At 44.5% G+C, this 27,693-nt stretch overlaps 1 protein-coding gene across 1 annotated transcript in view; it reads left to right on the top strand.

Annotated features, from left to right (window-relative positions):
* STK32B (serine/threonine kinase 32B) overlaps positions 1-27,693 on the top strand; it is a 404,500-nt gene that overhangs the window by 301,349 nt on the left and 75,458 nt on the right. The window lies entirely within an intron of this gene.

Raw genomic sequence — 27,693 nt, 5'->3', positions numbered from 1 at the left:
GACGGGGGCGGGGACTATCGCGCTCGGCATCGTAGTGTGCAAAGTGCCCCTAAGTGTCAGTCACTTAATGCACAAAAATGCATCACAAACTGCACCAATGGAGTTAAAAGAGGAGAAAAATATAGCAAAAAGTTACCATCCCTAATATATAGAGTCCGACATGATGCTATCTGTTTACATCACAGAAATGCCCTGCACTTTGATTGACGGGTGCAACATGGGTGGACCTTTGTGGGTCAGGTCCTCGCATTTATTCCTCCTCCAACGTCTTCTGGCTTGCCCCCTTTTCTTTATTTGAATATTGTGCCGTGCTACCATTGCTGTTGTTGGCAGCCCGTACACATTGCCACAGCACTCTGGTCTTCATTAAAATGGTGCTGGAGTCCGCGCATGCGCGTACCGCAATCACCAGTGCCATTTTATTGAACACACTGCGGTGAAGACTGGAAGCATCCGAGCGTGCATAGGTGTAGAAAAAAAATTTAAATCTTGCCATGCGCCAAGCTTCTCATAGTCTTCACAGCATTGTGTTCAATAAAATGACGCCGGAGATCATTGTACGCTGTATTGACCACACATGTATTTATACATATAAATGAGATCTCCTCTGAAACGGCTTTTTTCTAAGCTAAACATATCTAACTTTTCAACCTCTCATCATATGGGAGGCCTCCATTCCTTGCAATAATCTAGTTGCCCGCCTTTGAACTGACTCTAACCTCTAAATATCCTTTTTAAAAATATGGAGCCCAAAACTGGATCCCATATTCGAGATGTGGCCTTACAAGTGACTTATAGAGGGGTAACAATACATTGGGATCACGGGATCTAATCTCTCTTTTTATACACCCTAGAATCTTGTTTGCTTTTACAGCTGCTGCTTGACATTGAGTGCTGCTGCTCAGCTTATTTGTAATGAGAATACCCAAGTCCTTCTCCTGTTCTGTAGTCCTTAGCTTACTTCCATTTAATGTATATGCAGCAATAGGATTACTCCAACCTAGGTGCATTAACTTTACATTTATCTACATTAAATCTCATTTGCCAAGTGTCTGCCCATTCTGACACCTTATCCAGATCGTTTTGTAATATTGTACTATCAAGTTCAGTTTTTAATATCCTACAAAGTTTGCTGTCATCAGCAAAGACTGACACTTTACTATCAATCCCATCCACAAAGTCATTAATAAAGAGATTAAAGAGAATCGGTCCTAGCACAGATCCCTGTGGTCTTCACTGCTGATTTTAGCCCAATTAGAGAATGTACTGTAGTGAATATCATCAGAAATGGTGCTATGCCCGGGAGTGTTTCTGGACTCCCTCTGGTGGCTAGTGCTGGTAGTGAGTCTGATTCTGCATTTGTCGCTCAGACAGGTGTTGGAGATAATTGCTGTTTTAAGAAGCCTATGGAGTCCAGCGTGGGGGGATATAGGAAGGCAGTCTCTGTCTAACCTTTGCCGGTGATAATCGTTTCTGCTTCATGTGAAGCTGTCCTGAATTTTGTCCTCCAGCCTTTAGGCTTTTGCCTTTCCCTTTAGGTTTTTGTTTTGCCTTTTTGCGCCTTTTTGGATTCTCTGGTATGATTTCTACAGCTGTTTTTCATTCCTTTGCATCTGTTTTTTTCCCATGTCATCCTGAGTCTGCAGCTATGCCTGATAAGTATTTTGTTCTCTTAGTCTGGGCTTGGTTAAAGGCTGAATTTGCACTAAAAGGCGTTTCTGCTTAATTTATATCTTTTTCTAAATCAGTGTTTGAGAATATTCTCTTTTGTTTCTTGCAAGTGAATAAGTGCTCTTCCTGCCCTATTTTTGGAGGTCGATTTATTCCCAGCAAGAAAGGGAGTTTTTATTCTCTGTTTGATCAGGAGTTTTGTATTTTTTTTTATCTCATGTGTTTTTGTAGTTATGAGCTTTTCTATCATATTTGCATTTTCTATTTAAATGTATTTGCACAAGAGTTCCTGATATGGTGCGAGGAAAAATCGTGTGATCTTTAAGGGAATTTTAGATTATCAGTTGTCGGTATTATTCAGGGTTTTAACTGGCTGCTACCAGCAATCTATCCTATACTTTTGTATCTAGCTAGCAGGACCTCACTTTGCTTATTTCTATGTCTACCATCTGTTTTTTACCGTTGTTTTTTTCTAACATCACCGTCATTATATGTTGGGGGCTTCGACTTTCCTTTGGGGCTGCTCTGAGGCAAGCATGGATTCCTCATTCCATCTTTGAGGTTAGTTAGTTCTCCGGCAGTGACGAGGCGTCTAGGATTGTTTGGAACGCTCCACCGTTACTTCTAGTTGTGTTTGTGTAGTCAGTGGATTGCGGCCAGCTAAGTTCCAACTACTCTTGTGTATTATCATCAACCTTTTTATGGGATTTTTGCAAGATCTTTTGCAGTTTCCTCACCATAACAATGTACCATTAATGACTACTCTTTGTTTCCTATCTTTTAGCCAATTACTTACCCATGTGCTTATAGTTTCCCCTAGTCCTTGCTTCTGGATCTTCATTATAAGACTGTTATGTGGTACATTGTCAAATGCCTTTGCAAAGTCCAAATTTAGCTCACATAAATAAATAAATATTAAAGAGGTTGCTAGAACTTAAAGGAGAATTCATGTACTGATGGTGGTTCTAGTGATGTAATTATGTACTGATAATTAGTACTGGTGTTGTATTCATGTACTGATGTAAGTTCTGGTGATGCCTTCAACTATTGATGATGAACATAGCTGAACAGGTAGAGGATTAAATGCTGCAACAAATTGAAAGAGCAGCAAATAATAATTATCAGATCCTTATGTGAAGCCCCTGCTCACCTGCAGGTCGCCTCAGGGTCTTCACGTGCTGGGAATCTTCCGGCAACAGGTATGTCAGGTTAACTTCAATAGGAATCGTGACGCCACTCTCGGTAATTGCGGTCAGGGGATGACCGCCACTGCAGTTTAGAGAGCTTCTGGGGCTGATGGTAAATGCGTTCTGGTGTTATGGCCTCCCGAGAGTGAGGCTGGCCCCAGGGGCTCGGGTGTAGGTGCGTGTAGAACCACAGGTCGCAGAAGAACTCTCACACAGTCCAGAAATGTCTTTCAGGGGTTTTACTCACATTTTGCTGGTAGAGTGAGGGTAGAGTGAGGGTAGAGTGAGCCAACCCGGGCGATGCTATGATGAACCAGGTGGAACCAGGTATCCTTCAGGCTGATCCAGGGGTGACTGTCAACTCGCCTTCCTAGCCCTTCTTGTTTGGGGTGACCTCTGACTTGTAGTACTGCGGGAATCACCCAGGGAAGTCGCAACTACCGTTCTCCCCTTTCTGGCCTGTTTGCTGGCAGCGTGGACCAAGTAGAGATGGCTTCTTGCCCTATCTCACTTATGGGCCCCCTCGTTGCTGCTGATGCTGCGGACTCTGTGTAGGTTGGTGAGGCACATTCAGCACCCTCACCAGCAGGTTTAGCAGACCAAATACTTGGTTTGTTTCTCTAGGGACCTGTTTCCCCGTGCGGGCCTGGTCTACCAGGAGTCCCATTACTCAGTCACCTCGCTCCTTCATGAGGTGCCTTTCAGTCTGACTGTGTAGTAACCGAACTCCCTCGCCGACAGCCACTACACATGCAGGGTCTGACTAGTGTCTAGTGACACCGCGCACGTCCTCCTTCTGCGATTGCACACTGCGCTTCCTCACTTCAGACTGGTTCACTACTGCCTCCCTACTGTGCTTGCCACTGCAACCTAGCAACTAGCTTCTCCACCCCACCACTACTTGAGATATGGAGGTCACACCCCCTCCTGGGTCTGCCCAGGGGTCCCCTCTATGGTGTGTGTGAGAACTAGCCACTATGTGTCTGTGTATCCACACCCTAGTCAGCCTTTGGGATTACCTGTTTGTACTGACCCAGGCGTGGGTGCAATACTCCACCTTAGTTATCAACAGCACGTCCTCGGGCTGCAAAGACAAGAACATTTTAAAGTGCAAACTTTTCACATAAAAACATTATAAAACATTGTAAAACATGTAAAACATTGTACCAGGTACCATTTTTCACTACCCACCAACCACAAGTCCATTACCCACCCAAAACCCTCTCATCTTCTTCTTCTTGAGATGGCGGTAAAAGGTAGGCCCCATAAACAGGCGTCCCCACTTCCGAGTGGTGGAGAACCAGGCCCCATAAACAGGCGTGATCCCTTGTCGTAGGTGAGCCAGGCCCCATAAACAGGCGTGCTCTTAGCTTTTGGACAGCAAGCGCCATCACAGGCGTGCTTCCTGGTGGTGCAGAGCCAGGCTCCATAAACAGGCGTGTTCTGAGTTGGTACCGCTGGGTCAACTATATACACTGCGAGAGTTTGTGGCTATAGCCAGTTCATAGCCTTATGGTTCGTACTAGAAATGCACAAAATCAGGTGCTTAAAACAGGTAGTATATGAGGATTCTCACAAGAGTTCTTGTGGGCACATCTTGAACTTTAACGTTGCTGTAACTTCAAACATTTGCTGTACTTTTCTTCACTGGGATCAAACAGAACTGCGTCTTTCTGAACCAGGGTTTGGCGCTTCGATGAACTAAAACCTGGACGTTGGTTCTGGATCAATTTGGGTTTGCTGTGGTCGCTGTGCTTTCTGTGCTTGCTGAGCTGGCTGTGGTTGCTGAGCTTGCTGTGCTTGCTGAGCTGGCTGTGGTTGCTGAGCTTGCTGTGCTTGCTGAGCTGGCTGTGGTTGCTGAGCTTGCTGTGGTGATGACCTTAGGGACTTAGTGGAAGCGGCAGGGCTGTAGCTGGAGCTCTTTGGGCGTGGTACGAGGTCAAGGGCAAACCAACCCCTTTCACCCTTGTGCCTGGTGAATTCCACGATGTCTCCCATGTAGAGGTCTCGACCAGGGTGTCTTCTGGGCAAGTGGGACCGGACATCCCTTCTGGAAACAAAGATGCCCTCCTTGACACCAGCCTCCACAATAAAGCCATAGCCAGTATGTAGGTTGAACTCTTCAACCACTCCGCGGTGGATAGGACCTCGGGTCTGTAACCCGGTCTGCCATAGAGACTTCTTTTCTTATAGATCCCTTGCCTCCACTCTTTCTTTTTCTCGGGTAGGCTGCACAGGGGGTGCCTTGCCCTCATGCAGCGCTGTCCTCTGCGGGCTGGTCTTCTCATCACCGCCACCTCGCTGTCTGCGGGCTCCCAGGTCACACTCATACTGGGCATGAAGGCATCCAATGTTTCCTCTTCAGCAGGGGGTGTCGTAAACCTCTCCCCATCGGGGGGGCAACAGCGTGACCTCAGGGCCTCCCTTACTCGCAAAGGGTGCTGCGTCCTCCTGCATCCGTCTGGAGATAGTTACTTCAGCCTCCAGGCCTCTCCTCCCCCTTAGTGGTGCTGTGCACTCCTCTGGATGTTCCGGCAGCAGCTCTGGGGATGAGCTTTCATCTGCTGGCCAGGGCGGTGGGCTGCTCTCTGGCATGAAGAGTGCTGGGACCACTCCGGGTCCAGGTGACTGCCTGGGGACCAAATACTTGTCCATCAGGTGGGCGGGAAACTGAGCCTTCAGGTCCTGTTTCAGTCACACTCGATATAGTAGAAAAAAAAAAGGGGGGGTTTCAGCTCACCAGTTTGTTGTAAATTCAGCTGGATGAAAGCTCCTGGACGGTGCTCAGTAGAACAAGGGAGGCTGTAGACAATCAAAGTGAGGAGGTAATCCAGCACAAAACGTCCATGCAAACAGAAATTGTTAAAGATTAAAAAAACATCTTTAATTCCGAATAGATAAAATACATAGTGAGGATAAAATTTCCTATGATTGACGCGTTTCAGACGCTAGGTCTTTAGTCATAATCAACCAAATACTTATCCACCAGGTGGGCGGGAAACTGAGCCTTCAGGTCCTGTTTCACTCACACCATTTCTTCGGCCACTTCTGGCGAGAAGGTAGAGGCAGCATCCCCAGTCAGCGACTGGGGTGCTGCGGCCGCTTCTGATCTGAGGGTAGAAGTAGAAGGCGTTGCGGCCTGGTCTAGTCTGGTCAGACAGGGCGTTGCTGTGGCCTGGTCTGGTCTGGCCGGACGCGGCGTTGCTTCGGCCTGGACTGGTCTGGCCGGACGGGGCGTTGCTGCAGCCTGGTCTGGTCTGCCTCGACGGGATGTTGCTGCGGCCTGGTCTGGTCTGGCCGGACGCGGCGTTACTGCGGCCTGATCTGGTCTGGCCGGATGCGGCGTTACTGCGGCCTGGTCTGGTCTGGCCGGACGGGACGTTGCTGCGGCCTGGTCTGGTCTGGCCAGACGCGGCATTACTGCGGCCTGGTCTGGTCTGGCCGGACGGGACGTTGCTGCGGCCTGGTCTGGTGTGGCCGGACGCGGCGTTACTGCGGCCTGGTCTGGTCTGGCCGGACGCGGCATGGCTGCACTGGACGTCGCAGCAGGCGTTACAGCAGGAACCGCAGCAGGGATCGCCTCCGGTATCAGCGCCGGCGAGGTCAGCACCCCCGATCGGACAGGGGCAGCGTGGGACTCACCCAAAGGCATCAGCAAGGGGGTCTGGGTGGTCACCTCTCGGCACGGCACTTGTCGCGCGGTCCACCACCACAGCCGTCTCCCGTAGCTCCATGCGACACTCCATCACTTGCTGCATGATCCGAGCTTGCACCCGGTCACAGAACTGGGCAAGCTCCCAGTCCCACCAGGCGGCAGTGCCTGGTTCTGGCTCGCTGCTTGCAGACGCCATCCTCACTCCTTCGCTGTTCACCAGGTTCTGGTCACGCTGCAGCCTGAGTTTCATTTTCTGCACTTGATTAGAACTTTCTCGGCGTTCAGGGTCGGATCCTCTCTCATCTTCGCTGTGCACTCCACCTGAGCGCTTCAGGAGTTCTACAAGTAGCCACACCTCTTCATGTGCGGTTACTTCTTCTTGCGCGGGCTGCTGTTGTTTCTTGGCGTGCTTTCTGCGGAGGCAATATGGCGGTGCTTCAAATTTTTCAAGCGGACCGCCAAGGCGCATGGTCACCTGTCTTAACAGGTCTAGTGCTCACCTGCAGGTCATCTCAGGGTCTTCACGTGCTGGGAATCTTCCGGCAACAGGTATGTCAGGTTAACTTCAATAGGAATCGTGACGCCACTCTCGGTAATTGCGGTCAGGGGATGACCGCCACTGCAGTTTAGAGAGCTTCTGGGGCTGATGGTAAATGCAGTCTGGTGTTATGGCCTCCCGAGAGTGAGGCTGGCCCCAGGGGCTCGGGTGTAGGTGCGTGTAGAACCACAGGTCGCAGAAGAACTCTCACACAGTCCAGAAATGTCTTTCAGGGGTTTTACTCACATTTTGCTGGTAGAGTGAGGGTAGAGTGAGGGTAGAGTGAGCCAACCCGGGCGATGCTATGATGAACCAGGTGGAACCAGGTATCCTTCAGGCTGATCCAGGGGTGACTGTCAACTTGCCTTCCTAGCCCTTCTTGTTTGGGGTGACCCCTGACTTGTAGTACTGCGGGAATCACCCAGGGAAGTCGCAACTGCCTTTCTCCCCTTTCTGGCCCTTTGAAGGCAGCGTGGACCAAGTAGAGATGGCTTCGTGCCCTGTCTCACTTATGGGCCCCCTCGTTGCTGCTGATGCTGCGGACTCTGTGTAGGTTGGTGAGGCACATTCAGCACCCTCACCAGCAGGTTTAGCAGACCGAATACTTGGTTTGTTGCTCTAGGGACCTGTTTCCCCGTGCGGGCCTGGTCTACCAGGAGTCCCCTTACTCAGTCACCTCGCTCCTTCCTGAGGTGCCTTTCAGTCTGACTGTGTGGTAACCGAACTCCCCCGCCGACAGCCACTACACGTACAGGGTCTAACTAGTGACACTGCGCACGTCCTCCTTCTGTGACTGCACACTGCGCTTCCTCACTTCAGACTGGTTCACTACTGCCTCCCCACTGTGCCTGCCACTGCAACCTAGCATCCAGCTTCTCCACCCCACCACTAGCAGAGATGTGGAGGTCACGCCCCCTCCTGGGTCTGCCCAGGGGTCCCCTCTATGGTGTGTGTGAGAACTAGCCACTATGTGTCTGTGTGTCCACACCCTAGTCAGCCTTTGGGATTACCTGTTTATACTGACCCAGGCGTGGGTGCAATACTCAGTGGTGCCTGACCAGGTCAGGGGCGCCACACTTATTATGGGGGATTTCAACTATCCAGACATTCAGTGGAAACAGAATCTTTGGGTTGTGCTAAGAGCTGCAAGTTCTTATCTGCAATTCAAGACAATTACCTCTCTCAGATGGTAGATGAACCACTTGCTTTGGAGGTAAGGGGGTAATATTATATGCATTGTGACATTCTTCTTTAACCCCTTTACCACCCAGCCTGTTTTCATTTTTCTGAACAGGTCAAATTTTACAATTCTGGCCCATGTCACCTTAAGAAGTAATAATTCTGGAATGCTTCAACAGATATTAGTGATTCTGAGATTCTTTTTTCCTCATACATTGTACTACATGATAGTGGTAAACTTAGGATGATTTTTTTTGCATTTATTTGTGAAAATATTGGAAATATGGGGAATAATTTAAAAATTTTGCAAGTTTCCAGATTTTTATTTTTATGCCCTGAAACCAGAAAATTATGTCACACACAATAGTTAAAATAACATTTCCCACAAATCTAATCTACATCAGCATCATTGTTTACATATATATTATATATACTGTATATGTGTGTGTGTGTATATATATATATATATATATATATATATATATATATATATATACACACATTTTTTATTTTTGTAGAAAGGTAGGAGGATGGAAAATTTATCAGCAATTTCTAATTTTTCCAACAAAATTTACAGAACCAATTTATGTAGAAACCAAATCACATTTGAAGTCACAAAATACCCATAGTGACAACATTTTAAAAACTGAAAAACTGCACCCCTGAAAGTACTCAAAAAATTCAGTAAGTTTATTAACCCTTTAGTTGCTTCAGATATTAAAGCAATGTTGAAGGAAAAAATGAAAATCGTACTTTTTTCCACAAAAATGTTACTTTAGTCCCCAATTTTTCATTTTCACAAGGGTAACAGGAGAAAATGCACCAAACAATTTGTTGTGCAATCTCTTATGATACCCCATATGTGGTGGAAAATTACTGTTTGGGAGCACAGAAGGGAAGGAGCGCCCTTTGACTTTTGGAATGGAAAGTTGTCTGGAATCGATAGCGGACGCCATGTCTTGTTTGCAGAACTCATGGTGTGCCTAAACCGTGGAAACCGTCCCAAGTGACCCCATTTTTGAAACTAGACTAATCAAGGAATTTACCTTGATGTGTGGTGAGCATCACAGAATTTTTCAACTTTGAGCTGTGAAAATAAAAATCACATTTTACCAAGAAAAATTTTCCTTTAGACCCAATTTTCTTATTCTCATAAGTGTAACAGGAGAAAATTAGAAAATTGACTATACAATTTATTTAGCAATTTCTCCTGAGTATGCCGATATCCAAATGTGGTGAAAAACTACTGCTTAGTTGTACAGCAGGGCTCCAAAAGAAAGGAGCACCATTTTACTTTTTGAGTGCAAAATTGATTTGAATACATAGTGGACACTATGTCACGTTTGCAGCCAGATGTGCTTAAACAGTGGAAGCCCCCCACAAGTGACCTCATTTTGGAAACTACACCCCTCAAGCATTTTATCTAGATGTGTGGTGAGCACTTTGATCCCACAGGTGCTGCACAAAATTTTATAACACTGAGCCGTGAAAATAAAAAAAAAATCACAGTTTTCCCACAAAAATGTTCCTTTAGCTCCAAATTATTAATTTTCACAAGGGTGACAGGAGAAAATGGACCATAAAATTTGTTGTGCAATTTCTCCTGAGTATGCCAATACACTATATGTGGTAGAAAATTACTGTTTGGGCACATGTCAGGGCTTGGAAGGGATGGAGCGCCACTTGACTATTGGAGAGCAAAATTGGCTAGGATAGATAGAAGATGCCATTTTACGTTTGCAGAGCCCTTGATATGCCTAAACAATGGAAACCCCACACAAGTGACCCTATTTTAAAAACTATGCCCCTCAAGGAATTCATCTAGATGTTTGGTGAACACCTTGAACGCACAGATGAGTCATAGAATTTTATAACGTAGAGCCGTGAAAATAAAAAAAATCTAATTTTTTCCACAAAAATATTGCTTTAGCCCCATATTGTTGACTGGAGAAAATGGATTATACAATTTTTTATTGTAACGCCTGCCTGAATCAACAGACTCAGATGCGATGTAATAAACAGGCTAGAGGGAAGCCACTCACCAAGCAGGGCCCCCAGAACCCTGAAACCCTTTACCCCCTATACAGGGATTTGGAATTACACAGGGCCCTGGAGATCACTACCTGTGGAAGGCTGCAGTCCGATGAGAGTAGTCATCAGACAGGGTCAAACCAGGAATTGGAGAACAGGGACAGAATCGGCAGGCAAGGATGTAATCAGGAAACGTAGCAGAGGTCAAATCCGGATCGGGCAGCGAGGTACAAAAACAGCAGGCAGAAGGGTAGTCAGAAACACAGGAATTACTAAACAGAAAAGGGCGGACCAGGAGCCAGGAAATCAGAACTATCTCTGGCAGAGGTCAGCAGACAGGAGGGGAACTAAGAAGGGTGTGGTGTCTTCCCATTGGCTGTAGCTGAACGCTGGCAACTTCAGCTGGAAGACACACGCCACCCATAGTCAGCCAGTGGTACTGCAGATCCCAAGATAACCCAGCCCAGTGGATGATCGGAGCCTGCGCCCACCGGTGCCGCTAGCATCGACTCCTCTCCTATCACCAGCACCATCCACGGCAGGAACACGGCGTCGCCTGGCAATCAGAACAGAAGTCGCTGGAGCGGACTCCGGTGGTGACGTAACAGTACCCCCCCCCCCCTCCACGAGGGGCCTCTGGACCCTCAAAGCCCGGCTCGCCAGGAAATTGGAGGTGAAACCGCCGAACCAGATGCTTAGCATGAATATCGCTTGCAGGGACCCATGACCTCTCCTCAGGGCCGTAACCCCTCCAATGCACCAAATACTGTACCGCCCCTCTGACAATATGGGAATCAAGTATTCTCTGTACCTCATACTCCAAGTTACCTTCAACCAAAACAGGAGGAGGGGGGGCACTGACCGGGTGAATGGGGACACAATATAACTTGAGGAGTGACTTATGGAACACATTCGATATCTTAAAGGATGGGGGAAGCTGCAGGCGGAAAGCTGTGGGATTAATTACCTCGATTATCTCGAAAGCTCCAATAAATCTCGGACCCAGCTTAGCAGAAGGGACCTTGAGTTTAATATTCCGTATTGATACTCCAAGGCTAGGTATCTTGGAATGTCTCTTATTAGCAGAGGAGGTTTGACCAACCTTGCCTTCTTCAAGTTCTCTTTCACTTCAGACCAGATAGCCTTCAGTTTGTCTACAGTTGTTTCAGCCTCAGGAGTATCCACCACAGCAGAAAAAAAAGAACCAAAACGTGGATGCAACCCTAAATTGCAGAAAAAGCGGGTAGTCTGGATGGATTCCTGATACTGATTATTGATGGCGAACTCAGCTAGTGGCAGATATATCACCCAGTCAGACTGACTGTCAGACACATAACACCGAAGATATTGTTCAAGGGTTTGATTGGAACGTTCAGTTTGACCATTGGTCTCTGGGAGGTAGGCAGATAAAAAAGATAACTCTATATTGATCTTTTTAGAAAACGCCCTCCAGAATTTCGAGATGAACTGTGTTCCTCGGTCAGAAACAATATTTTCCGGAACCCCATGAAATTTCACAATATGCCTAATAAACAACTTGCTAAGAGTTTCAGAATTGGGTAATCTGGACAGAGGAACAAAATGACACTGTTTGCTGAATCTATCCACTACTACCCAGATACAAGTCTTCCCTTCTGAGCGTGGAAGGTCAGTGATGAAGTCCATGGAGAGATGTGTCCAAGGGCTTACTGGAGTAGGTAGGGACTGGAGAAATCCGGCAGGGCGGGTACGGGGTGCCTTGGCTCGAGCACAAGTTTCACAAGCCAGTACATATTCCTTACAATCTTTCGCTACGGTTGGCACCAAAAATTCCTGGTTACTAGTCGGAGGGTATTGCCTATACCAGGGTGACCTGCAAGCACAGAATTGTGGGATTCCTGGAGTACCTGTAGGCGAAGTGAGGGGGCGACGAATAGTTTATGGTCAGGAGTGGATTCAGGAGCTTGGTCTTGGGTATTATGGACCTCTTCTATCAAATCTAAGAAAACAGATGACATAATAATGCCTTTAGCTAAAATATGAACTGGTTCAGAGTTTTCAGACTGAGAGGGACAGAAGCTACGGGAAAGTGCATCAGCTTTTGTGTTCTTGGTACCGGGCCAGAATGTTACCACAAAATCAAATCTGGAGAAGAACAATGCCCACCTAGCTTGCCTAGGATTGAGTCTCTTAGCAGATTCCAGATAAGTGAGGTTCTTATGGTCTGTGATGACTGTGACCTTATGTTTGGCGCCTTCGAGGAAGTGGTGCCATTCCTCGAAGGCCCATTTAATTGCCAACAGCTCACGATTACCAATGTCATAATTTATCTCTGTGGGAGAAAACTTGCTGGAAAAGAAGGCACAAGGACGAAGCTGAGTGAGAGACGGAGTACCTTGTGATATCACCGCTCCCACTCCAACCTCGGATGCATCGACTTCTACAATAAACAGACGCATAAGGTCAGGTGGAACCAGAATTGGGTCTAAGGAAAAACAGTCTGTTATTGTAGAGAAGGCATGGATTGCCTCTGGCTTCCAATTAACCACATCAGCCCCCTTTTTAGTCAAATCGGTGAGGGGTTTGGCAATTTTGGAAAAATCTCTAATAAATTTGCGATAATAATTAGCAAACCCAAGGAAATGCTGCAAGGCTTTCAGAGACTTGGGTTGCACCCACTCCTTAATCGGTTGAAGCTTAGAGGGATCCACGAGGAAGCCTTCTGCAGACAAAATATAACCCAGGAAATTAACCTCTGCCTCAAAAAAAACACATTTCTCATATTTAGCAAATAGGGAGTTCTCCCTGAGTCTCTGGAGTACAGTGCATACATGTTGGACATGTGACGTAGCATCAAGAGAATAAATCAGGATATCATCCAGATAGACCATCACATATTGACCACAACTATCTATGAAAATGTCATTAACAAAGTTCTGAAACACAGCCGGCGCATTATTTAACCCAAAAGGCATTACCAAGTACTCATAGTGTCCCTCTGGAGTGTTAAATGCCGTTTTCCACTCATCTCCTTCTCTGATGCGGATTAGGTTATTTGCTCCCCTGAGATCCAGTTTGATGAACCACCGGGCTCCTATGAGCTGTTTAAAGAGATCAGGGATGAGTGGCAGAGGGTACTGATTCTTTACAGTAATAGCATTAAGTTCACAGTAGTCAATACAAGGTCTGAGGCCACCATCTTTTTTATCAACGAAAAAGAATCCAGCGCCAACTGGTAACCTGGATGGTCTGATAAACCCTCTCTGCAGACTGTCTGCTATATAATCTTTCATGGCCTGACGCTCCGGACCAGAAAGATTATACATTTTACCCTTGGGGAGTCGGGAATTGGGGACCAAATCTATGGGGCAGTCATAATCTCTGTGCGGAGGTAATTTTTCAGATTCAGATACAGAAAACACATCAGCAAATTCCCTGAATGCATAAGGTATGAAGATAGGTTCAGCTCTAGTCAGTTTAACAGATAAAGACATACACGTCTCCTGACACTCAGGGCTCCAGCGCACAATCTCACCCTGGTGCCAGTCTATAACTGGGTTATGTTGCGCAGCCATGGCATGCCCAATACCACTGCTGACATCAGATTCTCAAGAACAAAAAATGACACAGATTCTACATGCAAAGCACCAACAAGCATGGAGATCGCTGGAGTTACAAAATTAACCACACCCTGAGTGAGAGGTTTACTATCAATAGCAGATATTCTAATGGGAGCATTCAATCTTAGCAAAGGCAAACCCAGCTCTTTTGCTACAATAGTGTCTATGAAATTAGCTGCAGCACCACAATCAACAAAGTCCTGCAGCCGTAAAGATTTTCCCTGGTGAGACAATGAGACAGGTAACATTAACCTCATAGGGTCTGCAGGGAGTACCTGGGCACCTGAGTGGGTATCCTGGGGCCCATTCAGGTGCTGCTGCTGCTTTGGAAGAGATTGCCTCTGAGATCCAGGCACTCCATGTTTGGCTTCACAACGTGATCTGCTCCCTTGCAGTCGACGGGACTCTGAACACAATGAGGTAGGTGCTGCGGTGCCTTGAACTTGAGCAGACCTGAGATCCTGCACTTGCTGTGCAAGTCATTGAACAAGGCCAGAAAGGGTGTGCACCTGGTTTAGCACAGCATGGAGAGAATCCATTTTTTTTTCTCTCCTTGTTAGATGGGCCAGTGATAATGTATTGCCTGCCTGGATCAACAGACTCAGATGGGATGTAATGGACAGACTAGAGGGAAGCCACTCACCAAGCAGGACCCCCAGAACCCTGAAACCCTTTAACCCCTATACTGGGATTTGGAATTACACAGGGCCCTGGAGATCACTACCTGTGGAAGGCTGCAGTCCGATGAGAGTAGTCGTCAGGCAGGGTCAAACCAGGAATTGCAGAACAGGGACAGAATCGGCAGGCAAGGACGTAATCAGAAAACGTAGCAGAGGTCAAATCCGGATCGGGCAGTGAGGTACAAAAACAGCAGGCAGAAGGGTAGTCAGAAAACACACAGAAGTCAGCACACAGGAATCACTAAACAGAAGAGACACACGCCACCCACAGTCAGCCAGTGGTACTGCAGATCCCAAGATAACCCAGCCCAGTGGATGATCGGAGCCTGCGCCCACTGCTGTCGCTGGAATCGACTCCTCCCCCATCACCAGCACCATCCACGGCAGGAACACGGCGTCGCCTGGCGATCGGAGCAGAAGTCGCTGGAGCGGACTCCGGTGGTGACGTAACAGTTATGCAATTTCTCCTGAGTAAGCCAATACTGAAATGTGGTGGTGGTGGAAAACTACTATTTTGGCGCATGGCAGGCCTTGGAAGAGAAAGAGCACTATTGGAGCAGTTTTTACAGTAATAGACTACTGCAGGCGCTATGTCGCATTTGAAAAGCTGCTTTGGTGCCAAAAGGGTGTAGTGAACATTTTAAACTCACAGGTAATTTCATATTGTTAGAGCTATAATTTGTCTGTATTTTTGCAGAAAGAGTAATTCGAGGGATTGTTTTTTGCAGGACAAGTTGACATTTTTATTGGTACCTTTATTCTATTGGTACGCAGAATGAACAAAAACCAGCAATTCAGGGATACTTGTTTTTTTATGCCGTTATGCATATGGTAAAAATGATAATACAGCTTTATTCTTCGGGTCAGTTCAATTGTACTGATATCATATATATATTGTTTTTTATGTTTTGCTGGTTCTGCACAATAAAGACTATTTTATAAAAAGAAAAAAAATGTTTTTACACTGCTGATGGAGCTTGTTTTTTGTCGGACAAGATGATGTTTTCAGCAATACTACTTTTATTTACATTCGTCTTTTTGATTGCGTTTTATTCCACTTTTTGATCCACTTTTTACATTTTTATTCTTTATTTTGTGATTTATAAAAAAATAAATACAATTATAATTATAGTATTTTTAAAAACCTTTTTACTTAGTCCATCTATGGGACTCTAAGGGGCACTTTGCACACTGCGACATTGCAGGTGCGATGTCGGTGGGGTCAAATTGAAAGTGACGCACATCCGGCATCGCATGCGACATCGCAGTGTGTAAAGCCTGGATGATACGATTAACGAGCGCAAAAGCGTCGTAATCGTATCATCGGTACAGCGTCGGCGTAATCCATAATTACGCTGACGCAATGGTCCGATGTTGTTCCTCGCTCCTGCGGCAGCACACATCGCTGTGTGTGAAGTCGCAGGAGCGAGGAACATCTCCTACCGGCCTCACTGCGGCTTCCGTAGGATATGCGGAAGGAAGGAGGTGGGCAGGATGTTTACATCCTGCTCATCTCCGCCCCTCCGCTCTGATTGGCCGCCTACCGTGTGACGTCGCAGTGACGCCGCACGACCCGCCCCCTTAACAAGGAGGTGGGTCGCCGGCCACAGGGACGTCGCACGGCAGGTGAGTGTGTGTGTGAAGCTGGCGTAGCGATAACTTTCGCTACGCCAGCTATCACCACATATCGCTGCTGCGACGGGGGCGGGCACTATCGCACTCGGCATCGCAGCATCGGCCTGCAATGTCGTAGTGTGCAAAGCCCGCCTAAGTTTCATTGCTATCATTGCGCAAGCATTGTTTTACATTATACCTGTCAGTTCTGCACTTACAGAAGCCTCTTAGACCATGTTCCTCACATGGTCTACAGTAATAGGCTTGCCTCTTAGACCATGTTCCTGGCATGGTCTAATAGGCTTGCCACATGTGGCTGACCTGGAGGTTATCATTGCTAACTCTGGTTGCCAATCAGATGAGAGCGAGCACCCCCTCTCTCTCAGCTTCCTAAATGTTGCAATCAATATTGATTATAGCATTTTTGGGGTTAAACAGCTTGGGGCAGTGCAGGCACTGCTCCTAGCTGTGAGAGCCAGGGCTTGGCTAACCACGTAAGCAGTGCTTCCAGCGACGATCACGTGGGCACAGCTTTGGTGGCCAGCATGATCGCTATGACATACCCTTACATCAAAAGGCGCGTACTCTTTCCCAACTATGGTGTATGGGTACTTCAATGCTCGTCAAGTGGCTAAAGGAATTGTATAATCAGAACATGACCTATTTGTTATTAAATAATGATGGTTGAGCGTGCCCGCCACTGCTTGATAATTGATTGAGCATTGGGGTATTTGGATGCTTGAGGTGCTGGGCCAAGTATCGCGGGTGGTCGGCCAAGTATCGTGGATGCTCAGCCAAGTATCGCAAGTGTTCCGATGTTTCTGCCATGAAACAATGAACGCAAAGCACAGGCTTGCTTAACTGAATGATGTGTGCAGGCACCCCAGGGAGAGCCATTTGTAATCTTTGAATGGCTCTCACTGGGGGTTAAAGCAAAGTTTTTAGATGTAGTATGTCGAAAAAATGAAAACCCCTCCTTCCCATCCCCGTAAATACTCTGTAAATGGCTGTATGTCGGCGGAGAGCCGAACTGCCAAATCATTGACTTCCATTACAGTCCCTGACAGAAGTTCTGTCACTTATCCATGTTATGTAAATAAAATAAATAAAAGCTTATAACCTGACTTTAAATTCATCCATTGGTTTCATAAATTACGCTTTTGAAAGCTGAAATCCTCCCGAAATTGGTTTAGGTTATGAAAATAAAGTTGCTGCAAAGCTGAAATATTGATCATTTAATGAACACAGAAAGGTCAGATTTTGAAAAAGCACAAAGAAGGAATTTAGTTCAGCTCACCACTCCAAAGAAGGTATCTCCAACTTCTGGTCCAGTGCACGGAACAAGTGGTTTGGCTTCCACAGCTGAAAAATCAGTCACATCAAGAGGAGGAAGGGAGGAGAGAAGATCCAGCACCGACGTAATAAAAAAATTCTTTATTCAAAATTCCTAAAAAAAAGGTAATTCCAACCAAGTGCAGAATATATTTACGCTTGATGCGTTTCGGAGAAAGTAGACTCCTTATTCATAAGCAACATAATCACAATGAGTAGCCAAGGTGATATATATACCTATACGCCCCTCATCTGAGCCAGATCTACATACAGAACCAACAAAATAGTGCTCACTTTATATATAAAAAAGATAATACATTCAAAAATATTAGAAATACAAAAATACAGAAATATAAAATCAATGTTAGATAAACTATATTTTCATTTTAATATATATACAACGAATCAAACCGGTCATTTAGTTCTCCTAAATAGCATGCATTCTGCTTAGGGATCCAATATGCTTCCCTTGAAAGAGGTTCTACCAATCTCCTTCTCTATAAGGTCCATTAACCCTCTCAATACCCTGAAAATTGCAGAGAATTCACATCTCCCCCATAAACCTCCCTGAAATCTTCAAACAGGGTCTTGTTTAGAGATTAGATGTGACTGCCTATATATAATATATACGGTATATATATATATATATATATATATATATATATATGTATATATATATATATATATATATATAAATATTCACCAGATCCTTTCTTCAATATGCGTCATACAGTGCAACCTATATAATATACATGACAGCTCAAATTGTCATAAAAAACACATGGTCAGTACTGTAATAGTTCTGTGTTTTTGTATCACATTTTTTTACCTCTATTATCATAGAATTAATTACCCCTTAAAATAAAACGGCATTCTATTTGACCACATCTGAACATGTCTTAATAGCACAGTCATGTTTTTTTTTATATATACAGTTAGGTCCAGAAATATTTGGACAGTGACACAATTTTCGCGAGTTGGGCTCTGCATGCCACCACATTGGATTTGAAATGAAACCTCTACAACAGAATTCAAGTGCAGATTGTAATGTTTAATTTGAAGGTTTGATCAAAAATATCTGATAGAAATTGTAGGAATTGTACACATTTCTTTACAAACACTCCACATTTTAGGAGGTCAAAAGTAATTGGACAAATAAATCAAACCCAAACAAAATATTTTTCTTTTCAATATTTTGTTGTGAATCCTTTGGAGGCAATCACTGCCTTAAGTCTGGAACCCATGGACATCACCAAACGCTGGGTTTCCTCCTTCTTAATGCTTTGCCAGGCCTTTACAGCCGCAGCCTTCAGGTCTTGCTTGTTTGTGGGTCTTTCCGTCTTAAGTCTGGATTTGAGCAAGTGAAATGCATGCTCAATTGGGTTAAGATCTGGTGATTGACTTGGCCATTGCAGAATGTTCCACTTTTTTGCACTCATGAACTCTTGGGTAGCTTTGGCTGTATGCTTGGGGTCATTGTCCATCTGTACTATGAAGCGCCGTCCGATCAACTTTGCGGCATTTGGCTGAATCTGGGCTGAAAGTATATCCCGGTACACTTCAGAATTCATCCGGCTACTCTTGTCTGCTGTTATGTCATCAATAAACACAAGTGACCCAGTGCCATTGAAAGCCATGCATGCCCATGCCATCACGTTGCCTCCACTATGTTTTACAGAGGGTGTGGTGTGCCTTGGATCATGTGCCGTTCCCTTTCTTCTCCAAACTTTTTTCTTCCCATCATTCTGGTACAGGTTGATCTTTGTCTCATCTGTCCATAGAATACTTTTCCAGAACTGAGCTGGCTTCATGAGGTGTTTTTCAGCAAATTTAACTCTGGCCTGTCTATTTTTGGAATTGATGAATGGTTTGCATCTATATGTGAACCCTTTGTATTTACTTTCATGGAGTCTTCTCTTTACTGTTGACTTAGAGACAGATACACCTACTTCACTGAGAGTGTTCTGGACTTCAGTTGATGTTGTGAATGGGTTCTTCTTCACCAAAGAAAGTATGCGGCGCTCATCCACCACTGTTGTCATCCGTGGATGCCCAGGCCTTTTTGAGTTCCCAAGCTCACCAGTCAATTCCTTTTTTCTCAGAATGTACCCGACTGTTGATTTTGCTACTCCAAGCATGTCTGCTATCTCTCTGATGGATTTTTTCTTTTTTTTTTCAGCCTCAGGATGTTCTGCTTCACCTCAATTGAGAGTTACTTTGACCGCATGTTGTCTGGTCACAGCAACAGCTTCCAAATGCAAAACCACACACCTGTAATCAACCCCAGACCTTTTAACTACTTCATTGATTACAGGTTAACGAGGGAGACGCCTTCAGAGTTAATTGCAGCCCTTAGAGTCCCTTGTCCAATTACTTTTGGTCCCTTGAAAAAGAGGAGGCTATGCATTATAGAGCTATGATTCCTAAACCCTTTCTCCGATTTGGATGTGAAAACTCTCATATTGCAGCTGGGAGTGTGCACTTTCAGCCCATATTATATATATAATTGTATTTCTGAACATGTTTTTGTAAACAGCTAAAATAACAAAACTTGTGTCACTGTCCAAATATTTCTGGACCTAACTGTATATATATATATACAGTTAGGTCCAGAAATATTTGGACAGTGACACAAGTTTTGTTATTTTAGCTGTTTACAAAAACATGTTCAGAAATACAATTATATATATATATAATATGGGCTGAAAGTGCACACTCCCAGCTGCAATATGAGAGTTTTCACATCCAAATCGGAGAAAGGGTTTAGGAATCATAGCTCTATAATGCATAGCCTCCTCTTTTTCAAGGGACCAAAAGTAATTGGACAAGGGACTCTAAGGGCTGCAATTAACTCTGAAGGCGTCTCCCTCGTTAACCTGTAATCAATGTAGTAGTTAAAAGGTCTGGGGTTGATTACAGTCGGGTACATTCTGAGAAAAAAGGAATTGACTGGTGAGCTTGGGAACTCAAAAAAGCCTGGGCATCCACGGATGACAACAGTGGTGGATGAGCGCCGCATACTTTCTTTGGTGAAGAAGAACCCATTCACAACATCAACTGAAGTCCAGAACACTCTCAGTGAAGTAGGTGTATCTGTCTCTAAGTCAACAGTAAAGAGAAGACTCCATGAAAGTAAATACAAAGGGTTCACATATAGATGCAAACCATTCATCAATTCCAAAAATAGACAGGCCAGAGTTAAATTTGCTGAAAAACACCTCATGAAGCCAGCTCAGTTCTGGAAAAGTATTCTATGGACAGATGAGACAAAGATCAACCTGTACCAGAATGATGGGAAGAAAAAAGTTTGGAGAAGAAAGGGAACGGCACATGATCCAAGGCACACCACATCCTCTGTAAAACATAGTGGAGGCAACGTGATGGCATGGGCATGCATGGCTTTCAATGGCACTGGGTCACTTGTGTTTATTGATGACATAACAGCAGACAAGAGTAGCCGGATGAATTCTGAAGTGTACCGGGATATACTTTCAGCCCAGATTCAGCCAAATGCCGCAAAGTTGATCGGACGGCGTTTCATAGTACAGATGGACAATGACCCCAAGCATACAGCCAAAGCTACCCAAGAGTTCATGAGTGCAAAAAAGTGGAACATTCTGCAATGGCCAAGTCAATCACCAGATCTTAACCCAATTGAGCATGCATTTCACTTGCTCAAATCCAGACTTAAGACGGAAAGACCCACAAACAAGCAAGACCTGAAGGCTGCGGCTGTAAAGGCCTGGCAAAGCATTAAGAAGGAGGAAACCCAGCGTTTGGTGATGTCCATGGGTTCCAGACTTAAGGCAGTGATTGCCTCCAAAGGATTCACAACAAAATATTGAAAATAAAAATATTTTGTTTGGGTTTGGTTTATTTGTCCAATTACTTTTGACCTCCTAAAATGTGGAGTGTTTGTAAAGAAATGTGTACAATTCCTACAATTTCTATCAGATATTTTTGATCAAACCTTCAAATTAAACGTTACAATCTGCACTTGAATTCTGTTGTAGAGGTTTCATTTCAAATCCAATGTGGTGGCATGCAGAGCCCAACTCACGAAAATTGTGTCACTGTCCAAATATTTCTGGACCTAACTGTATATATATATATATAAAAGAAAGGGGGGCTGATGGGGAGACATTGCCTCCAATACTTTTATTTTTATTTTTCTCTTACCACAAAGTTTTGTCGCCCACAGAAAGTAATATAATTAATAAATTATTAATTTCTAATACAAAGATATGGTGCATAATATTGGTGAAAGACGTTGTGGTGCTTTTAGAGCCATATTTAACATTTTGTGTAACTTCCATGAGCTTAAACGAATGCATCCATGCAGTTCAACAATGATTCATACAATTTATTGATGAAGTCATCAGGAATAGCAAAGAATGTAGTCTTACATGCCTCCCAGAGTTCATCTAGATTCTTTGGTTTTGTCTTCCAAGCTTCCTCTTTCATCCTACCCCAAACATGCTCAATGAAGTTTATGTCTGGTGACTGGGCCGGCCAGTCCTTGAGCACCTTGATCTTCTTTTCCAGGAGGAACTTTGTTGTAGAGATGGATGTATGAGATGGAGCACCATCCTGCTGCAGAATTTGACCTCTTTTATGATTAGGAATGTAAGAGGTAGCTAATACTTCTTGATATTTTAGGCTATTGATATTGTCTTCCACCTTGCAAATGTTTCGCACACCCCTTACTGAATGTAACCCCAGACCATGATCTTTCCACCACCAAACGTAACTTTTTTCTGGATCCATACGGGCTCCAGTAGGTCTCCTGCAATATTTGCGGCAGCCGTGGTGTAATTCAACTGAAGATTCATCAGAGAAATCCACCTTCTGCCACTTTTCCAGCATCTATCTGACTCCCTGAAGAAGCGGTGTGAAACGCGTGTTGGAGTGCGTGGCGGAGGAGCTGTGTCATACTGTCTATTATGGCAACAGGTCTGGTATATGAACCATAGTGGGGTAGTTTAATGATGCGGTTGTGTTAGGTATTTTACCGATATGAAGGCATTTTTGTTGTCTGCATCATTGCTCTAATATTCATGAACAGGTGATAGAATATATTGATGTGTATCTACAGTGTGATCCCCCATGTGCTTTAATTTTCATTGTATTAGTGTATGACCTGCTCTCCCTGCCTATGGGTTTAATGGAGGTTTTAAATTTGTCTTTTTGTCATTTATGTTTTTAAAAAAATGCCATCAATAAAAAACTTGTTTTAATTGATTGTATAGTGGTTTATTTGGATATTTTAGTTGATATCATCAGAGAAATCCACCTTCTGCCACTTTTCCAGCGTCCATCTGTTTAGCAGGCTGTGGGACTTGGCAAATGCCACACATTTCTTAATTACCTTTTTTTTAGTGCTGGCTTCTGGGTACTGATTCGACCATGGAGGCCATTCCAAGACAGAATCCTACAAACTGTTATAGTTGACATAGGGACTTGAGGTGACCAGGCCTGTTGGAGCTCTGCTGCAGTGGAAGAAGAACTGGCTGTGGATTTTCTAATCAATAAACGTTCCTCCTGAGCGGGGTCTGCCAGACCTGGGCTTGTCAAAAACATGTCCAGTCTTTTCAAATCTTTTTTTAATTGTTTGTACTTGACGCTGAGACACATTAAAGGTGCCAGCCACCTCTGCAGTGGATCTGTTCTTCAGCCTCTTGATGACCAAGGCTTTCGTTGGTGGATTTTTGGCATGTTGTCAGCGGTCAAGTTGCAGTTCAACTGAAGGTCTGGGGTGCTGGGTTTCTTTTTATACACACCCACTAATTAACTGATCACTTAGTGAGCATACAGTTTGGTCCAGAAATATTTGGACAGTGACACAATTTTCGCGAGTTGGGCTCTGCATGCCACCACATTGGATTTGAAATGAAACCTCTACAACAGAATTCAAGTGCAGATTGTAATGTTTAATTTGAAGGTTTGAACAAAAATATCTGATAGAAATTGTAGGAATTGTACACATTTCTTTACAAACACTCCACATTTTAGGAGGTCAAAAGTAATTGGACAAATAAACCAAACCAAAACAAAATATTTTTCTTTTCAATATTTTGTTGCGAATCCTTTGGACGCAATCACTGCCTTAAGTCTGGAACCCATGGACATCACCAAACGCTGGGTTTCCTCCTTCTTAATGCTTTGCCAGGCCTTTACAGCCGCAGCCTTCAGGTCTTGCTTGTTTGTGGGTCTTTCCGTCTTAAGTCTGGATTTGAGCAAGTGAAATGCATGCTCAATTGGGTTAAGATCTGGTGATTGACTTGGCCATTGCAGAATGTTCCACTTTTTTGCACTCATGAACTCCTGGGTAGCTTTGGCTGTATGCTTGGGGTCATTGTCCATCTGTACTATGAAGCGCTGTCCGATCAACTTTGTGGCATTTGGCTGAATCTGGGCTGAAAGTATATCCCAGTACACTTCAGAATTCATCCGGCTACTCTTGTCTGCTGTTATGTCATCAATAAACACAAGTGACCCAGTGCCATTGAAAGCCATGCATGCCCATGCCATCACGTTGCCTCCACCATGTTTTACAGAGGATGTGGTGTGCCTTGGATCATGTGCCATTCCCTTTCTTCTCCAAACTTTTTTCTTCCCATCATTCTGGTACAGGTTGATCTTTGTCTCATCTGTCCATAGAATACTTTTCCAGAACTGAGCTGGCTTCATGAGGTGTTTTTCAGCAAATTTAACTCTGGCCTGTCTATTTTTGGAATTGATGAATGGTTTGCATCTAGATGTGAACCCTTTGTATTTACTTTCATGAAGTCTTCTCTTTACTGTTGACTTAGAGACAGTTACACCTACTTCACTGAGAGTGTTCTGGACTTCAGTTGATGTTGTGAACGGGTTCTTCTTCACCAAAGAAAGTATGCGGCGATCATCCACCACTGTTGTCATCCGTGGACGCCCAGGCCTTTTTGAGTTCCCAAGCTCACCAGTCAATTCCTTTTTTCTCAGAATGTATCCGACTGTTGATTTTGCTACTCCAAGCATGTCTGCTATCTCTCTAATGGATTTTTTCTTTTATTTCAGCCTCAGGATGTTCTGCTTCACCTCAATTGAGAGTTCCTTAGACCGCATGTTGTCTGGTCACAGCAACAGCTTCCAAATGCAAAACCACACACCTGTAATCAAAACCAGACCTTTTAACTACTTCATTGATACAGGTTAACGAGGAAGACACCTTCAGAGTTAATTGCAGCCCTTAGAGTCCCTTGTCCAATTACTTTTGGTCCCTTGAAAAAGAGGAGGCTATGCATTACAGAGCTATGATTCCTAAACCCTTTCTCCGATTTGGATGTGAAAACTCTCATATTGCAGCTGGGAGTGTGCACTTTCAGCCCATATTATATATATAATTGTATTTCTGAACATGTTTTTGTAAACAGCTAAAATAGCAAAACTTGTGTCACTGTCCAAATATTTCTGGCCCTGACTGTAGATGAGGATGTAAACTAGGATTGGGTGCATTATACGACAAGGCGAGAAAACTTTTGTCTTGCCAAAATATGACCTTTCTGTGTTCATAAAATGATCAATATTTCAGCTTTGCAGCAACTTTATTTTCATAACCTAAACCAAATTTGGGAGGGTTTCAGCTTTCAAAAGAGTAATTTATGAAACCAATGGATGAATTTAAAGTCAGGTTATAAGCTATTATTTACATAACATGGATAACAGGGACTGTATAAAATGAGCTAACAGACAACTACAGGTTCAAGCCACCATGGGAACTAAAAAAATTATACGTTTTAAAAATAATAATTTGAATTAACTCCTTTCACCAATTAAAATGTTAAATTAAAAAAATATACCGTATATAATTTTTATACATCTGCACCGGCAAAAACTAAATCCATCAAAATATACATTTATTTATTTATCTAATATATAAAGCTGAATGTGTGTATGTCCGAGATTGGCATCCGCACCGTCGCAGCTACAGCCACAAAATTTTGCACACTCACACGTCTGGACCCCGAGAGCGTCATAGGCTATGTTTTGAAGGGAAATTTTAACCCCGCGCTTTAGTTATTCGCCAAAAAACCTGCCTCCATTAAAGCGAATGGAGCTGGGAGCCACAGTGCAGCCAGAACTTCAGAAGAATGCGCAGCCACGCCCTTATATGGAATGTTGCCGTGTCACAATGCAGCCAGGGAAAGAGACAGACAGAGGCAGACACAGACAGGCTAAGAAACAGACATAGACAGGGTAAGAGACAGACACAAAGAGACAGACACAGACAAAGAGATTGACAGGGAAAGAGAAGGAAAGAGACAGACAGTGAAAGAGACAGACAGGGAAAGAGATAGATAGATAGACAGACAGACAGACAGACAGGGGAAGAGATAGACAGACAGGGAAATAGGCAGGGCCAGTCAGAGACAGACAGGGAAAGAAACAGACAGGGAAAGAGACATACAGACAAAGAGAGAGACAGAGAGATATATACAGAGGGGGAGACAGACAGAGAATGGGAGAGAAACAGAGAGACAGTTACTATTACGGGCAGCGCGGGGTGCTATGTTGTGAGGCGAAATTTTAACCCCGCGCGTTCCAATTTACCAATCAATTTTGCCCCTATCTACATAATGGGGAAAAAGTGAAACGAAAAGTGTTGGGGGCAAATTGACAGCTGCCAGATGTGAACAAGGGGGACTTAGGGGCACTTTGCACACTGCGACATCGCAGGCCGATGCTGCGATGCCGAGTGCGATAGTGCCCGCCCCCGTCGCAGCAGCGATATGTGGTGATAGCTGGCGTAGCGAAAGTTATCGCTACGCCAGCTTCACACACACACTCACCTGCCGTGCGACGTCCCTGTGGCCGGCGACCCGCCTCCTTGTTAAGGGGGCGGGTCGTGCGGCGTCACTGCGACGTCACACGGCAGGCGGCCAATCAGAGCGGAGGGGCGGAGATGAGCAGGATGTAAACATCCTGCCCACCTCCTTCCTTCCGCATATCCTACGGAAGCCGCAGTGAGGCCGGTAGGAGACGTTCCTCGCTCCTGCGACTTCACACACAGCGATGTGTGCTGCCGCAGGAGCGAGGAACAACATCGGACCGTCGCGTCAGCGTAATCATGGATTACGCCGACGCTGCACCGATGATACGATTACGACGCTTTTGCGCTCGTTAATCGTATCATCCAGCCTTTACACACTGCGATGTCGCATGCGATGCCGGAAGTGCGTCATTTTCAATTTGACCCCACCGACATCGCACCTGCGATGTCGCAGTGTGCAAAGTGCCCCTTAAAGAATGAGGCGATGGCGCCAAAGAGTATATACCGTACAGTTGCTAAGGTGGGGCCCCGACATGGGATACTCACCACACTCGGGGATATGAACACACACGCAAAATGCGCCACACACTACCACGTGCTTGAACACATATACCACCCTCACCACACATCTCACCACACATACACCAACTTTGCCACATAATCGCCCTAAAACACACACAAGTCTGGTATTATCCTTCAAAAATAAAAATCTGATTAATAAGCAGCCAAACTACAAGAACAACAAATGAACCATATAGGAAATACGGCAGCTGTCAGTCACATGACCTGTCTATAATGTGTATGTGTGAGCTAATATATACTGTCAGGGGGTAGGGCTTTCTGTTGCCTGGAGATTTATCAGGCTGCCAATAGCAACCAATCACAGCTTAGCTTCTATTTTGCTACAGTTAATTAATCTGAGCTCTGATTGGTTAATATAGGCAACAATTTAATAATTACATTTCTATCTATTTGTTTTGTGTTTTTTGTGTGCAGAGTACATTTTTGTTAATACATTCTATTTTGTTAACAGCAGTTATTAACCCGGGCGAAGCCGGGTAGTACAGTTCGTTTACTTATAAATTAGAAATCTCTAAATTAATTTTTACTACTAAAATAATGGGTGAAAAAAAAAAATTAGGCATTGCCACTATGGTACTACCCTGAAGAATGATGTTGCCAGGTACTTAAGAAAAACTTAAACAATGGCAGGTTTTTTTATAATTTTTTTGCCATTTCAGGATTTTCTCAAAATGGCCTTTTGTGTACTTAGAAAAAGTCTTAGATGATGAAAAAAGGGATCAAAAACAGAAGTGTTGCATTTGTATTTTTGTTCATTGTATGTTTGTTTTTTTTTCATTTCTTTTTGATGTTTGATGCAGGTTAATTACATAATGA

Source organism: Anomaloglossus baeobatrachus, chromosome 1 (genome assembly GCF_048569485.1).
Source record: "Anomaloglossus baeobatrachus isolate aAnoBae1 chromosome 1, aAnoBae1.hap1, whole genome shotgun sequence".
Lineage (NCBI taxonomy): Eukaryota > Metazoa > Chordata > Amphibia > Anura > Aromobatidae > Anomaloglossus > Anomaloglossus baeobatrachus.
Note: the sequence above shows the minus strand (reverse complement) of the source record. Positions and strands in the feature narration are given on the sequence as shown.